Genomic DNA, 18120 nt, shown 5'->3' with positions numbered 1-18120 from the left:
TTGGAGCTAAAAAATGTTCCTAATTTCTGGTAGTTGATTGCTTGATCCGAGGCAAGCTCATAAGCACTTAATACACGCTTGAGATTTTCGCACTCACTCGGAGTGGCGCGGCAAAAAAATACACAATCATGCGAGATCATTAAATGGGAGATAGCAGGACCGCCACGTCCTATTTGGATACCGTGCAGATTTCCGCTTTCCGTCTCATATCTAATCATGGCTGAGAGGCCCTCGACACATAAGATGAAGAGGTAAGGGGAAAGTGGATCCCCTTGTCGTAATCCTCTCCCTGGAATAATAGGTCCAACAGCTGTTTCATTGACAAGAACAACGTAAGTAACCGAGCGAACACACAAACGCATCCACGATCTCCACTTATCACAGAAGCCAAGACGACTAAGAATACAGCAAGGTAGTTCCAGTCGACTCTATCGTAAGCTTTGCTTATATCAATCTTGAGAGCAAGACTACCATATTTTTCCCTGGTTTTGCGTTTCATGGAATGATTGGCCTCAAAGGCAATGAGAATGTTATCCTGAATGAGTCGCCCCTCTACAAAGGCAGACTGAGCTCTGTCAATAAGGCCTGGAAGGACCGACTTCAACCTGTTGCAAAGCACCATGATTTTATACAAGACATTGCAAAGAGCAATAGGGCGTAGTTCCTTCATGTTAGATGGCGAATCAACTTTTGGGATGAGCGAGATCAAAGTATGATTGAGATTGGAAGGGAAATACTCGTTGTCAAGCCATGAAGTACAACACTTAACAACATCTTCACCAAGCACGGCCCAAAACTTCTAATAAAATTTGGGATTAAAGCCGTCCGGACCCAGAGCCTTGTCTGGATGCATCTGCGAAACGTCGATCTTAAACTCGACAGCCTGGAAAGGCCTAGCGAGAGTCTCGTTCATCGTCTTGTTAATACAAGGTTGGAGCCGGTCCAGAACCTGATGGAAGTTAATGTCGGCAGTGGAAGCATCAAAAAGACTCTTGAAATAAGTAGCAGCGGTAATTCTCACATCCGCTTCCCCCGAAGTCCAGCTTCCGTCTTCCTGTTGAAGCTTAGTAATTTTATTGGTTTTTCGACGAGCTGAGGCCATCGCGTGGAAGAACTTGGTGTTGGAGTCGCCATCCTTGCGCCAGTGTTGTTTGGCTCGTTGTTTTCAATTTTCTTCCTCTCGGAGCAGCAGTAAGGCAGGATCAGCCCTAGCTTTCTGCATATTGGATATGGAGGAGGAGTCACTCCTACCTTGCAAAGAAGAGATGCGTCGCTGCTATCTGACCTTAGAGATCCTCTCATGTTTCCTAAGATGCTTAGACCAAATAGCAAGGGACTCCGACACTGCATAAGACGATCGGTGATGCTAATACTACGTAAATTGGTCCAGCAATCTCTGACAACATTGGGCAAATCAGGCTCCAAACACCATTTGTTCTCAAAGCGAAACCTGCATAGAATAGTAGGCGAAACCAAACCTTTACACTTTTAAAGAATGGGAACATGATCAGACATAAGTGCCGTTAAGGGAGTAAGAGTGGCCTCCGAGAAAAGACTTTTCCAGCCACTATTAGCCATTGCCCTATCAAGACGCTCTTCCACAAAGTTTACGGTGCCCAAACCTCTCGACCACGTATACTGATAACCTATTAGTGGAATATCAGAGAGACCATTATCCAAGATAGCCGATCAAAACCCAGAGAATAACCAATTTGTATGCTCCACACGACCCCTCTTCTCTTCGGGGTCAATAAGATCATTAAAATCACTCATGATAATCCACGGAAGAGGGTTGATATCTTCCAAACGACGAATGAGATTCCATGAATCCCGTCTACGATGTCTCTCCGTGAAGCTATAGAAACCGGTGAGACGCCAATCACCGGTAGCGTCCATCACATGCATATCAATATGGTTCCAGGAATAGCCGAGCAACTTACAAGTAGAAAAAGATTTCTAAAGCAAACATAAGCCTCCACTACGCCCCACACAATCCACTGTGAGGCAACCTTCAAAGTTAAGTCGAAAGTTGATCACTAATTTCTTAGCAACAAGAATTACTGCAACTAACACAGGTAATTGTAGCAAGCAACAAGTAATCGAGTATCGTATCCACAGGGACTGAAAAACCGAAACAACTCTAGTTATCTCCTAAACAAACTAAAATAGTAGACAGGCAAACGAAAATAAGGAGGATTTAATTATAACTAGACTTAAAGAGCAGCAAATAAAATCACGTAGAAAAAAAATCAAATAAATAAAACAATTGATCCTAGGGTAGTAAATTCATTAACTAAATCCACATAATAAATCTATTAATCATATGTACCAGTTTAATCCAGTTATGATGAGAGATCACTTAATTAATCAATTACTCTCGCTAGAGCAGCAACGATCGTAGATTAGTAAATTCTCTATCTCCGTTAGGTCTCAAGAAAATCTACTAACTCTCAATAGCTCCCTATGATCCACCTATCTTCGCTAGGTCTCAAGGTTAGAATCATATCATACATTCCTGAATCCGTTAAACAGTTATCTCCGCTAGGTCTCAAACCGAATAGCTAAACATGCAAACTATTGATCAGATAATTCACAAGAATTCAAGCACCAGGAATTATGAATCATAAACTGGAAGGCACAAAGGTATTAACAAATAAATCACATAAATTCAATCAACTATTTACAAACCCTAGAATCAGCTAAAGAAAACTAGCCAGACATACTGAAATAAAACAGAAACATAATTAAAAAGAACGCAATTGAAAAAACTGAATTATATAAAAACTGAATAAAAAAGATTGTAGCAGCTTGAATCTTCAATCTTGATCCAAGCCTTGAAAACTGGGAAATAAATGTAAAAACTAAAGCTATAAAACTGAAAAATTAAGTCTAGGAACTGAAAAACTAAAGCTGGGACTGAAAAATAAAAATTGGGAACTAAAGAAGTAAAGTTGGGAACTGAAAAAGGAACCCAAAATAGGTCAAAAGAGGACCTATATATAGGCACATGGGATAAATACAGTACAGAGCTCGAAAATACTGATAAAATCCGAAAATCCCGCAAAATCCCGAAAATTCGGAAATTCCCGTCGGGTACTATTCACTGCTGCGCGCGACTTTCTTGTTTCGGCCATATCTTCCTCGTCTGAACTCGGATTTACAAACCGTTCGCGCCTACGAACTCGTATCGAGACGAACTACAACTTTCATTAAGACCAACAGTCCAAATTCGAACTCCATATTTCTGAAAAATCATCAAAGTAAAAGCAAGTAACATATTTCACAAGATAAAGCAATTTAAGCACAAAACAATCATCAAACACTCAATTTCCTATAAAATTAACATCATAAGAACATTAAAAACTATAGAAACATGAGTGTTATAACTCCATACACTGCCGATGCGAGATAGTTTCACACAAAAATAAAAAGTCAGGCCGGTGAACTCTAACGAGTTCGAGAAGCGTGGAAATCGTAAGCGGTTGGCCTAACTCCTTGCAATTCCAACTTAACAGATTCATTGGACCCGACTGACTCTGAAGCCGGAGTCCGTCGATATAAGTTGCTGATCATCGGAGCTATCCTCGGGGTACCCTGCAAGAAGATTCTCAGATGAGCTAGGTATGTCATAGTCCATATAGGTGATGCCACGTCGGCGCTTCCTCTCATCATTGTGGGCCAGAGATGACTCATCAATCACCATAGAGTCATTTGGGTGATATTCATGACTAATAACTTGTAACCCAAATCGAATTTGATTTTGATGGATCTCGTTCATAGAAATCAGGGCCTCATTAAAAGGCAATGATATTCCCCGATTTTCTTGGTCCTTCCTTTTCGGGGCAGTTTCTAACGTATCATTTAAAACCCTAGCAGCCGCCAACTCCTTGCTAGGGTTTGCGCTATCAACCTCAGTTCTCAACCACTTGTCGCCGGCAAGAGAAACAACTCGGCGGTCCGCCGCTTTCAGCCAAATACCTCACTCCCTCTTTACTTCATTAGTTGCGGGATTGAACTTGAGCTCGCAGAAGTTCTCAGAATGCCCAAGCCAACCACAGAGAAAACAAAAGGCATTTAGCCTTTCATACTTGAAGTTAACCACGAAAGATGACCCATCCTTCTGCTTAATTCTTTTGAAGAGTTTAAGAGGATCCATGACACGAACTCCGACCCTTACACGCATATACTGGCGCCAGACTCCGAAAAAAATGGAGCTGTCGTATTCCATAAAGTTTCCAATGAAATTTTCGAGAAGACGTCCTACTCGCTCAGTAAGATAACCTTCCGGGAGATCATGTATTTGAATCCAAAAGGGAAGGCAATCCAAAGGAACGCTAATCAGAAATTCTCTACGTTTGAGGCGATGAAGAAGTAAGGGAAAGTTCCCAAAAGCCCAAGGACCTCCAATATTATTTCTAGTTGTGAATTTAAGCTATAAAACTCAAATTCACGATTAGAAATATTATTGGTTGTGAATTGTAGCTCAAAAACTCGAATTCACAATTAAAAAACAATTGATAATTTTTAAAAAAATTATGTAAAGGGTAAAATGGTAACTGTGACTAACTTTTAATTTTTTTTATTTTAGTTGATAATTTATTATTATTATTATTATTCTAAAATGGTCATTTTTTAAGTTCATGCGTACATTTTAGATGAATTTAAATAGTTGAGCTAATTGAATTCACGACTAGCAATATTTTTAGTTGTGAATTCAAGCTTTAAAACTTGTATTCACAATCAACATTAGCTATTTAGTTGTGAATTCGAGTTTTAAATTTTGATTTCACAACTAGAAAATAGTGATGGTTCTGAATTCAAGCTTCAAAATTCGAATTCACAACTTAATAGCTAATGTTGATTGTGTCAAGGTCTAAAATTCGAATTCATAATTAGAAATAGTCGTGATTGTGAATGAAAGCACTCAATTTATTTTTGGGTTAAGTACCAAATACCCCCCCAACGTTGGGGCCCCTATCGCGTATAGGACCCTATAGTCAGGGTTCGCGCTGTTTACTACCTCAACGTGGCTAAACCTAAGCAAATCCCCCCCTAACGTTGGGCCCCTATCGCATATAGGACCTTATAGTCAGGTATTAAGTACCAAATACCCCCCCAACGATGACTTAATGCAGGGGGTATTTGGTATTTGAGGGGGAGATTTGCTTAGATTTAGCCACGTTGAGGTAGTAAACAGCGCGGACCCTGACTATAGGGTGCTATACGCGATAGGGGCCCCAACGTTGGGGGGGTATTTGGTACTTAACCCTTTATTTTTATATTTCACTACAAAAAAACATGTTTTCACCGAGAGATTTCCGAGGGATTTACAGAACTCGGTATTTACCAAGTATTTAGCGAGAGTTTTTCGAAGGTTAATGTTTTGTCAAGTATACCAACATTTTACCGAGAGATTACCGAGTACAAAATTTACCGAGAGAATATATCCCTCGGTACTTACTAGTTATAATTTATTTAGATTAAATTTAATTATTAATTGATAGTTTTAATGTTACCGAGGGATATATGGCCTCGGTAAGTCATTTTCAATTATACCGAGTACTCTATCTCTTGGTAAAATTAAAACTACTCCACAAATTAAAAGCCCTAGTCAAGTTTGTCGGTCTTCCTTTCGCCGCTGCCGTGCACCACCCCCACCTCCAGTAAGCACTCTCTCTCTCTCTCCGTCGTGCCCCCGCTGCTCCGGCTTCTCTGATCATTTTAATTGATCTTCACGTCCCATCCAGAACTGAGTTCCCATTTGTAGGGCTTGGGAAGACGCCGGCCGAAGCCTTTCTTCTTTCTCTCTTGTTAGTTCCTCTTTCCATTTCTTTTATTTATATATTTTTGATAAATTTCTCCCTTTCTACTTATGTCACCTCTCAAATTGTACAATATCATGCATGCTCTGCTTGCAATCAGTGCTCGTGATTTTGCACACTTTTTCTTTAATCGCATCAACAACAATGCTGGAAAGTAGATATGATTTTTATTTAATTTTGATTTTCTTATGTTTGACTCTGTGTTAGAGACGACTCACACGAGGATCACTGGCTGAGTGATTTTGCTGTTGGATATAGAAATTTGTTGAAGATATATAGTTGTGGTAATTATATTTGCAGTCTTCTATTTTGATCTAAATCTTTGTTTACTTTGGTTGGCCCTGTACTAGTTTATATTATTCTCTGAATTTGATGATTAGACATGACTCATCTTATCTTATTAGTTGGATATATGTTTTTGCCATATTTCAACTAATTGTTGACTCCAGGTTTCAACTATTGACCTTAAGTTCATCTCTTATTTTTAATCTAATTTTCATCTTCTCCCTCTTTGGTTTGATATTCATATTGCTTCCATCCCGGTTTCTCACAAACATCTTGAGATTTATTGCCATTATGATAAAAAGATGAAAAATAGTTAACTGCTGGTTGCCTAATTAATTGTTGATACATGAAACTTTTTTGTTTTTTTGCCTTTTTGATGAACTATTGATCACCATATGTTCAATTATGCAAAGTACTCTCAGAAGATCGTATAACTTCTATCATGGCGCGACATGGTTTGTAATAAGTGACTATATGGCTTGTATAAGTGACTATGGTTAGGATATTGTTCTTTCTTAAACCACAATGTATCCATAAATGCCAAGCATTTTTTTTATCATGTAACCATAGTTTGGAACTTAAGTAGTTAACAAAGATTCTACTTAACCACAGTAGACGAATATAGACATAGAACTTTCGATATTAAGTGCTACGCCGCCTCACGTCTCCCACGCCGCAGGGGTTCCAGCATACTAAAGCAGATCACATTGGACACAAGCTTGGGTTACTGTCATTCACAAAGATCATATTCCCCTACTCAAGCATTCTGGAATACTCAGCTGAAGCTATGTGAGGTAATTTTGCTATTAATAATTTGTAATTATTAATGAAATAAGTTATATGCATTGTCGACCATTTCTGATTGGTCATGTTTGATAGTTGCAAGAATTGACCGACTTCGTCTTTGGATAGACTTGAGTGAAATTGAGAGTTGAATATCTGGCATATGAGTTTGTGATTTCTAGTACAAACAAAATATTTATCATGATGAGTCTGGAGGAATAAGGGAAATAATAGCTAATGATTCTAGCTTCTGCAAGTCTCATTACTATGTGGTCAATTCGTTGAAATCTCGACCTAGAGAGTTTGATTGCATTTAACATTTGTTTGAACAGGAAAAGGTCATAAACTTGCCTAAGTTCTGCCTGTTGTACCATTGAAGTTCACTTCCACTTTCTCTCTTAATGTGCATGTGTTTTGTTTCTTACCCGACAAATAGAATAAGAAACTTTTTGTTGATTGTTATTTGATTACACAAGCTGATTTCCAATTTCTATTGGTAGGCAAATAGATGGGTACACTAGCAAAATTGGAGGTATCAAAGTTCAAATCAAAGTAGTAAGTAACATGCCAAAAGGAATGGAAAGATTGTGATTGTGGATATGATACCGCAAGTTATGTTGGTATGATAGCCCGTTACGATCTAGCTTGTTGTTTGCTTGAATATATAGGCACAGTTGCATACTGCAACCAAATGTGCTTACTTCTAGGGAGAAAATTACTCTACAGTGATGGTGTTGTGCTATACTGATGGACTTTAATCTTTTCGCCTTATAATGTGTATATGATAATCTATGAATAGATATGAGTAATAGATCCCATCGTGGCCGTCGTGGAGGTTCTAGTAGTGCAACATCATCCCGTGCATCATCGACTTTGCAAGCATCAGCTTCAGATGTAGAGTTAGAGCAAACAACATCTGATGCACTCTCAAACAATGACGGAAGGATACCTCTTTCGAGGACGCCTGAAGGGTTTGTCACTATTTATAATTTTTTCAATGTTAATATATATCTAAAGTTGAAAATAATTTGTTGTTTTATTTGTAATCTATATCTATATTCTATTAAAGAGCAATTCAACGGCTCTTTTCTCCCGCCACTATTCCCACCAAATTTTTAAAATCTTAAATTTTGTGATTGAACCAATTTCTAGAAACTTCTTGCGAAAGCTGGCATTCAAAAACAATTCTATCGTGCTTCATTTTACTAGGGTTTGAATTAACACATATTTTCTTTCGGCACCTACGATTTCCACTAAAGCATATTATATATTTTTTAAATTATGCAATAAACATATTAACTTCCACCACAATTCTAATTAAATTCCACAATCTAATAAAAAAATATTTAGTAAATTAAATATCAACTGCCATCCATAACCATGATCCATATCTCCATGATTGCATCAGTTACGAACACCATATATCTGCACGTATCTATAAATCTATAAATATAACATAAATCTCACTACACGAATTTCAGATCAGAAAATTTTCGTTCTTCTTTAAGATGACCCCTCTATTCGGTGTAATCAAAGAGCTGCAACCTGGGAAGAGCAAAATAGCACTGCAATTAAGATTGATAAGAAGCTATGATATTTTGAAGTTCAACAACAAAGATGAAGCATTTTCGCATGAGTGTATCTTTCATGACAAAGAGGTATTTAATATACTATTTTTATAGTTTTATAATTTTCGAAATTTTCACTTATTCTAATAACATGCCTTTTTTCTTTTATCTTTATAGGGCAGCCGAATTCATGCCACCGTCAATTGTTCATCAATGCAAATGATAAAGCCAATGCTCACAGAAGGAAATGTTTATGCAATCAAAGATTTTGTTGTCACTAACAACACATTGAAGTTCAATACTACAGAGTCCACATACAAGATCCTATTGTTCAAACAAACAAGAATAATAGAACTCGATGATGATACCTTTCCAGATCATACATTCAATCTCAAGAGTTTTGATGAAATTGCTACCATCAATGATGTCCAGAATGTTGTCATGTTTGGTAAAACGACACACCAAATTTTTTTTGGTGTAAAACGACACACCAAAATTTGAGACTTGGAACAACATGGTATGGATACATAATTGGGTATAAACTCATTTTGGGCAACATGGAGTCGAATTACAAACTGGATTGATAAGGTATGTTATTGCATTTCTTGTAAGGACACTTAATTTTATCTTCATCCATAAATCTTGGCTGACTGGTGCAAAATCAATAAAAGATTCTAATCCAGCCAAAAAATTTAAACTTAAGCTACAACCAACACGATATCGCTTATACATATATTCCCAGTTAAGACTCATCCTAAATATTGTTCAACGCGGACGCGGCCGTGAGAGTGGTTGTGGTCGTGGTGGTGAGAAAGATGGTTTCGAAGGAGATGATGATTCCGAAGGGGGTGGGGGTGGGACAAATGGTTTAGGTCACAGGCGAGGGGTAATGGGAAAAATTCTTTCAAAAGGGTTGAGGGTGGTGGGGAAGATCCTTTCGGTCATGGGCGTGGGCGTAAATTAAAATCAAACAATTGCACAATAAGTAATTGAACCTAAAAGAGAAGAAATCGCATCCATCTTCCACTTCCGCACAAAACAAAACAAAAAAATGGATGGAACATGTGGACGCGAACGCGAACGCGACCATGGGGTGATAAGGAAGATTCTTTCGAAGGTGGTGGGGTGGTGGGGAAGATCCCTTCGAAGGGGGTGGAGGTGGGGGTTGGGGGTGGTAGGGAAGATCCTTACAAAGGAGTTCAAGGGGCTAATATGATCAGGGCGATTGTTAAGAACATTTCTGCTATGTGTTGACATTGGATGCCACAGTCACACTTCTCAAGAAGCTACCAACCGTAGGTAGATATGTCAAAATTGGCTGAAAATGGCCCGACTCGAGGCCAGTCTGGGCTATGAATTCTAAGGCCCAAAACAATCAGGCTTATCTGGCCTGACCCATGCGGGCCACGGGCCAAATTGGCCCGTTAATTACCATGTATGAGTCTGATTGAATTCCCAATATTCCAAGATTAATTAGGATTTAATTCATTCAATTAATATTTCATTTTCAATTATTTTTTGCCTAATCAATAATCAATTCATTTCCAATTAATTCTATCTATCTATTTAATTAAAGCTTCAATGAGTAAAAGAAACAAAATCCTACCTCTCATTCCCAATAGCCAGCCGTCGCGACCACCTCTCTTCACCCCCGGCTAGAGGGCCACAACGTTTGTCTTATTATTTTTGTTATTTTAGGCGTATTTATATGTTATTAGTAGGTTTAATAAAGCTAAATATTTGTGATAAATTCTGTCCATGTTTGGCTCGACCTACCCGGTGGCCCGTGTAGGGCTGGGTTGGGCTTCAATTTCCGCGGCCCGTTGGTTTAGGCCCGACCCGTAGAATTTGACAGCCCTAACCGTAGGTGATAGACTAGAATCAAATGAATTAGCTCAAATTATTATTAAAATCTCTCGATGATAGATTGAGATTGAATGAGCCTAATTTTGATTTTGAAGTCGCTGTTGAAAATTCTTTTAAAAGAGTTCAATAACTGTTTGATGTAATTGGCAATTCCGGTTGCCACATTGGCATTTTCGGCTTCCGTATCAAATTTATTTGGGCTAATTTACAATTTGTGAACAATTGCGAACGAATTATAAATTGATATATGAAGACCAAGTGTATTTTCTGACTATTACCTACTTAAGTATTATATATATATATATATATATATATATATATATATTATTTTTTGTTACCAATTAATCTAACTCGTAAATATTGATAGTTTTATATTTGTACATAATTTAAACTAGTTCGCTCTCCCCGTGCGATGCACGGTAAACATTGAGATTGAACGATATTTTAAATAAATAAATATAAATATTAAATAAAATCTAAATATAAATAAATGCGAATTGTTTTCAAAAAATCAACACTAATTACTCAATCAAGATCCTAAATCTAAAATTCATTCAGCCTTCAGGACATCTAATGGATGAACCATATAATAATAAATCAAAATCCTAAAATATTACATAATATATAATATATATGTTAAAATTATGAGTTTGAATCTACAAACAAACCAATGTAATTAAGGTCAAATTAATGACTATTTAAACCAACTTAAATTTTATGAAAATTGTTGGGTCCCGGAAGGTCTAGAATAGGTGTATGGGGGAATACACCTAAAGGCAGTTTTTCAAAATCAAATACAATACAACCTTTAACAGTTAACTTATACTGAAAAGTATGACTGATGAACCAGTTAACGAAAGGATGAAGACTGATACTGAAAACACTTCAGTAAAGATATCAGTTAAAGTCAAGACTTTAACTGATACACTCGTAGAGCTTCAGTCTTAGATTGAACAGAGAAGTGTTATGAATCTTACTGACTATCCGAAGAATTATCAGTTGGACTAATAGCACACGCAGCGGAAAACATTGTCTTTTGAAAAAGTCTTTTAGAAACACGTTGTCAGGTTAATGTTTCACTTTGCGATTAGTCAGTTTCAGTTAAGAACATTTGTGCACGGATAAGAAAGTAAAACTGAAAGCGATAAACGACAAATGGATTTTTACGTGGTTCGGAATCCAATTCCTACATCCACAGTCAGTAGATCACACTGACAAACACTCTGGACTTGTGCTTGCGGGTGCACAACAAACCTGGAACTGAAAACACATGTTTCAGTACCAACACACTGGGTTGGATTTCTCAAACACACTTAGCGTGCACTGGGCACTAAGATTTCTCTAGAGTCAGAACACTGATCTGAACTCCACACAACTCAAACACTCTTTTCGCTCAGTTAAAAGGAGGTTCGGAAAACTACCAACTAGATCACAGAGAATAGGCTATCTATAATCAGTAACTTAGGCTTTGGATAAACAATATTTGCCTAAGGTTCTAAGAGAATATATGTAATCAGCAATGGACTAATTTTGGCTTTGTGATTCTTTTCTTCGATTCAAACTCTGGAAGGCTTTGATTGGCTGAGTTGCAATTTCGGCAGCGTTTCAGCTTGTGTATTTGAATCGGTGAAGATTGAAGTGATCATCGAGCTCTATTTATAGGAGATGTCTTGAATAGATCCGTTGGCGGAGATGGTCTTCAAGAATTCATCCGTTGGAGAGTAATTCGAATTTTGCTGAGGCTTCAATCTTCGAGGTTCCTTGTTTGGTGAGAAACGGCTACTCAGGTACAAGAGGTAAGGCGCCTCTGAAAAGGTAATCACCAAAAAGGAATGCTCTGTAGAGAAAGGATGATCATTTGTATCTTTGCATTTAATGCGGTTGTACTTTAATTGTGTGGCTTCCTTTTAACTTTGGAGTTTCAGTCCGAGGAAGAATGTTAACTGATACTTGACTTTAGTATCAGTCTGCTGATTCCACGTAGCCAACATTAGATGAATCAGTCATAACTGATTCTTCAGTTGAGAAACTCGTTCTAGTCAAATATAAGTATTTGACTCTGCCTTTAATTGCGAACATCAGTCGAGTTCTTCAGTCTTCAGTCTTCAGTCATTCGTTCTTCATTCTTCATTCCTTCGGTCTTCAGTTTTCAGTCTTCAGAACACTAGCTAAACTAGAAAAAGAACTCCAACACATGAGTTCAAAAAGTTCTAGTCTATTACAAAGAAAACTTAAGGATTTTGGTATCATCAAAACTAGGGTTAGGATATTTCATTAAGTTCCCAACAAAAACTATAATTTTATCATATATATATATATATATATATATTATAATAATCTTTTGTAAGTAATTAAATTCGACCATTTTTTATGCAGAAAAATATTATATAAGAAATTTAGTTACACTTATTATTTCTATGTAACTTCGCAAACAAGATACGATTTATTTATTTTTTAAATAAAAAATGCTCAATTTATTAAATTTAATTTTATAACATTGATTCGAAAAAAATTATAACACTGATTAATAATGTTATACTTATTTTAGTTGGATTTCGATTTTATTAGAAAGCTGATAATAATTGTGCTATCCGTGAATCGTGAGTGAATACATGCCAAATAACTTGAATAAACATGATAACAACTATTTTCGTATGTGTTTAAATTTTAATTTATACTATTTTACCGATAATTATTTTGTCAATGAAATCCTTTCTCCACTATTTTTAAACTTGTGTCCTCTCATCCACACCACACTTAACATGGACCGATGGAGTATTATATATCGAATTAAAGTTTTTTATCATAATTTTTAATTAGAGAAACATATTGATTATCTTATCATAAGTGAAACTACACAACTTTTTAATGAAAGGATAAAGAAGAAAAAGAAAAACAAAAAGTAAATAAATTAAAGGTTAAAAACCCGAATTTTTAAATTTTAGTGGTAAAATATTTCAATTAAAAATTGTGTGATATATAGATTTTTACACCAAATTAAGATACATATTGAATTTTTTTTTCATGAATAAATTTAACATTTTTTAGACAAAATAAAATAGAATAAAAATGAGGAAGACTGATAGAAATTTGTTGGAGAAAATATAATCTTGCAAGTTGCAACTCTACTTTTATATATTGTGTAAATATATATCTATATTGTATATATTATGTTATTACCGAAAATATATCCAATATACATCTCAAATTAAAAATCATGATATAATCTTTAAATTAATGGAGCATAAAAATATATTTAAAATAAATAAAATATAGTAATTCTTTAATTTTTCAAAAAATCATCATTTTTCTCTTTCCTCTCTCATCTTTTCTCTCTAATTTTTTTTTCTGTGAGGTGTCTTCTCTCTCTTCTCTCATATTTCTTCTTTTGCCGTAACTTCTCTCATATTTATTCTTTTCTCTCTCTCTCTCCTCTCTCTTTTAATTTTAAAAATATTATCTTCAATTAATATTATAATTGCAAAAATACCATCAAATTGATGGGAAAAAAACTGGTGTTTTATATTATATATAGATATAGATTTTTTAAAATAATAAAATCTATTATGATCCGTACATCGCACAACATAATATGTTAGTTATTATGCAACATTAAAAAAGATTATGAGTATATTAGTTTGGGATTATATTGGATTTTTTTGAACTTTAAAAAGTTCATGGATTTAGTAAATTCATAGATTCTATGCAGAGTTTGACTGACTTTTTCTTTTTCTTTTTTTCATGGATTTTCATCGACTTGATAGGATTAGGAAGGCAGCAACCCAGTGCCGTCTGGAACCCAACTACCACTAGAACCAGAGCAATCCAGCGCCGGCTAGTGCCCAGCTTAATTAATTAGTTCACCAACATTAAAACTCTAACAAAAATATTCTCAAGAGAAAAATCTAGTAAAAAAAGTCAAAAAAACCCCGTCAAAAATCCAAAAACAGGTACAAAAATTGGATTTTAACGACCATACCCATAGGTCGCCGAAATTACGTAGCAACCCTTAAGGATTTCGGCGATCCCTTAAGGATTTTGGCGATCACCAAAGTGATCGCCAATCGTGTGCGCGCATCCAACATTTTCAGCGATCGCCAATTTTTTTCACAACTTCTTCTCAAATAGTTAATTACGCTGCAACCCTTAACAATGAACAATTCATATAGTTAATTTTCCATTTGGTATTTTTTGAGTAATTCAAATCATTTATGTTTGTATTAAATTAACAAATCATGTACAATAAATTGGTAAACTAAGGCGTGACAAATTGAAATTCACGAACATTAAATTCATTACGTATTATTACACTACATTAATAAAATTTGAAGTTCATATTTAAAAAAGTCCTATTTGTAGTTAGGAGAGTAATCATAAAAGCCTGTAGGATTGTCACTTTGACATTATTTGACGAAAATTTGAACTTCCACTAATTTCAGTCACGCTTTACTACAAGAACAAGACATCAATATCAGAATATATCAATATATAGCAAGACTATTTTATGGCTGAATTTATCTTAATCGTATCATAGTACTTGTATTTTCTAGTGTGGAGTCTATGGAATTTTAGAAAATGTATAAATTCATTAATTAGTAAAATGAAATAAATTATTGTATGAGATACTCTTGTGATGAGAGATGAAATGAAATAAATTATCGTATCACAACTCGAGCGAGCATTGGAGAGAAGAGAGGTGTTCTCTGATTATTCATCAAAGTCACGTTTTTCATTCTAAAGGAGGAAACACGTTGCTGCGGGAGGATCTAAGTGCAAAGTCAGAAACACGGAGGGACTTTTCTGCAATACTTAATAGTTGCTGAAGTTTTGATCTCGTCCGTTGGATCTGAGGAACGGTTGTGATTAGATCTGACTGAAGTTAGTTAAAACTATCTTCATCGTCTTCGTCGAACATAGAGAAAGGAGTTGCAGTAGCTTTGATTTGCAGCAAAGAGTTTTTCTTTTCTTTGGGGTGTGTGATTTCTGTACGGGGTTGTAGTCTAGATCTCTGGGTTCTCTCTTCAAAGTTTGTGAGAGTTTGAGTGTTGATTACACTGCTGTATTGAAATTGTCTCAATTTTGATAGTGAATAAAATCGAGCTCGAGTTCTTGACCCGTGGATGTAGGGATTTATCCTGAACCACGTAAATTGCTGTGTTCTTGTTTTAATTCGTTTGAATTCTTAGTTGATTTCACAACAAGAGGTGTAATAATCTACAGAAATCTCGTGTGATGACTAATGAGGTGAAATTTCTCTCTTTGTATTTTTGAAGGAAAATCCATAGAGTTTTAAAATCTACAGATTTTTGGATACCTAAGATTTTTTTTTTTTTTTTTTTAAATCCGTATTGAATACTTCTAGATTTTTAAAGACTTTTAAGAGTCTAAATTGAATACCCTCAAACTTTCAAAGTCCAAAAATATCCTATAGACTCTACAATACCCCCTAAAACTTTTTTCTTTTGCACCATGAAAACAAGTAAACAATTTATTCTCCATAAATTATTTTTTTCTCGAACAAAAAAAAAACTCAAAAATTTTGAACAAACATTCACAAGTTATTTATTTATTTTTATTTTCTTTATTTAAATTGAGGGACGAGGGATTGAAAGTTCATACCACGGTCACTCACTTTTATAATAGGAGAAACACAATCTATATATTATATAAAAAACCAGTTTAACAGCATCTAACTTACCGTTAATTTTTTAACGGAATATTCCTCTATTTTAACGTCTGTTTATTCAGCCTTCACCCACTAACATTCACCCATTCGGACTTCACCCACTAAATCTATGGCAAATTAGCAATTATATTTATGAATTGAGAGCAATTTCACAAGGTAATCACGAACAGTAGAAGTTAACCCTATAACCCATGTTTGTCGTCTAATCTAGAAACTCCCACGTACTGTTTCTTGAACATTTCATTAGTAATTTTTTTCTTATTTAGATCCCCAACTAGCAAATTCCGACTGTTTTTGACTGGTTTGTAAAATTCTTCATCTCTCTCTCTCTCTCTCTCGCATTCTAATTATCCTCAGATCTGTTTCATACTGTAAAATTCTAATGTTTATGAATTGTTGTGTTTTTTTTTCAAAAATTATTTTCTAGGTCATGATTTTATTTCACAAGATTTGTTATCATGTTTGATGCTCACCTGTGTCTACCTTGGTAAGAAATCGAAGGGAAAATTAGAATCCATGGAATAATTGTTACGTTTGGATTGATTCCTTTTTTTTTTCTTTTTTTTTTTTTAAGTTTCATGGCAGATCCTTTGGGGATAAGTATCAGGATTGGTTTCTAATCTCCATTTGTTTTATAGTAAGTCCAACTCTTCGTATGTTTCCCTTGGTCATATTACTGATATATTTCACTTTTTTATGTGACATTTCCTGAATAATTTAATCAACGAGAATGGGAGGTGGATTCAGAGTGCTCCATCTGGTTCGACCTTTCCTTTCGTTTCTTCCAGAGGTTGAAAGTGCAGACAAGAAGGTTATATACGCTGTTAGATCTCTGTTCATTTTCCTTGTCTGCATCCAACTTTCTATTGTATGGCATACACTCTACAACTGGCGCAGATCCATTCTATTGAATGCGTGTGATTCTCGCCTCAAACAGAGGCACAATGATGGAGCTTGGAAATGCAGACCAAAGTCGAGGAAGAAATGGGAGCCGAGAGTTCCTTGAACCCGAAGCTGTTGAGCAGGCTCTTCTTCTAAATGAATCTGAACTTCATTATCACCAGTTGAAGGTATCAGCCAAGCATGAAGTAGTTATGCCCTCAACCTTCCAATCCCCAAATGGGCTATCGATCTAGGACGCCATTCGTGGCTGCTCCATATATATTTATTCTCCATACGGATATGGAAAAGTCTTGAGGTTTAGAGTGCCCATGAGATTTTTGTGTTATTAATGTTAACATTTTATATTATTGATATATATTTAATATTAATTCATATTTTTTTTCGTTCAAAGCCTTCAAAAGCGAAGTACCAGCATTTAAGTTAGTCGAAGACTTTCTACACGGCGATGATGAACCTCAAACCGAATCTTCTTCGGTCTCCACTATTGCTATTGCATGAAGGTTGTCACTTAGTCTAGTTATGTTTTGATTTGTTAAGCTCACTTGAATTATGTTGTAGTTATGTTAGGGATTGACGACTCTTGGTTGATGCATTGTTATTTTCATTTGAGCTTATTATATTTTGTTAAGCTTATTGGTTTAATGCTTTATATTGATTGGATTTTTAGTTTGGCATATGTTGAATTGTTGATTTATTGAATATGTTGATTGTTGAGCATATGTGATGAATTTTATATTTTTTTAATATTATTATTCATGTGAATGAATCAAATCAAATTTGTGTTGTTATCAGGTCGTAATCAGATCGTGTCGCTATCGTGTTGTGTCAACCCGATTCAAATCGGGTTGTTATCAGGTCGTAATCAGATCGTGTCGCTATCGGGTTGTTATCGGGTTCGTGTCGGGTTCGGGTTTAGGTGTATCAGGTTGGGTTCGGGTTGGGTTCTAGCATTCCCTTATCAGGTCGGGTTCGGGTTTGGCCTTATCAGGTCGGGTTGATATCAGGTCGACCCGATAGCGATCCGACCCGCACGATTTGCCAGCCCTACATACAGCCCTTATACTTCTGATCCTCAGGGTCTCAAGCCTTATGTTCGTGGAGTAATCAATAGTCTTTAAGTGCTTTTTTTTTTCTTTCTTTCTATCTAAGTGATGTTATTGGTGGAGGTGATATGTAAGAAAAGTGAAGCTTTTAGTGAAATCACTTT

At 35.7% G+C, this 18120-nt stretch overlaps 1 long non-coding RNA gene across 1 annotated transcript; it reads left to right on the top strand.

Moving 5' to 3' along the window:
• Positions 1-16116: 16116 nt before the first annotated feature.
• On the top strand, positions 16117-16976 carry LOC131001888 (uncharacterized). Its single transcript, XR_009094054.1, has 2 exons — positions 16117-16311; positions 16438-16976. It is a non-coding gene; the product is annotated as an uncharacterized LOC131001888 (long non-coding RNA).
• The last annotated feature ends 1144 nt before the right edge of the window (positions 16977-18120 follow it).

This window comes from Salvia miltiorrhiza, chromosome 8 (assembly GCF_028751815.1).
Source record: "Salvia miltiorrhiza cultivar Shanhuang (shh) chromosome 8, IMPLAD_Smil_shh, whole genome shotgun sequence".
NCBI classification, from domain to species: domain Eukaryota; kingdom Viridiplantae; phylum Streptophyta; class Magnoliopsida; order Lamiales; family Lamiaceae; genus Salvia; species Salvia miltiorrhiza.
Note: the sequence above shows the minus strand (reverse complement) of the source record. Positions and strands in the feature narration are given on the sequence as shown.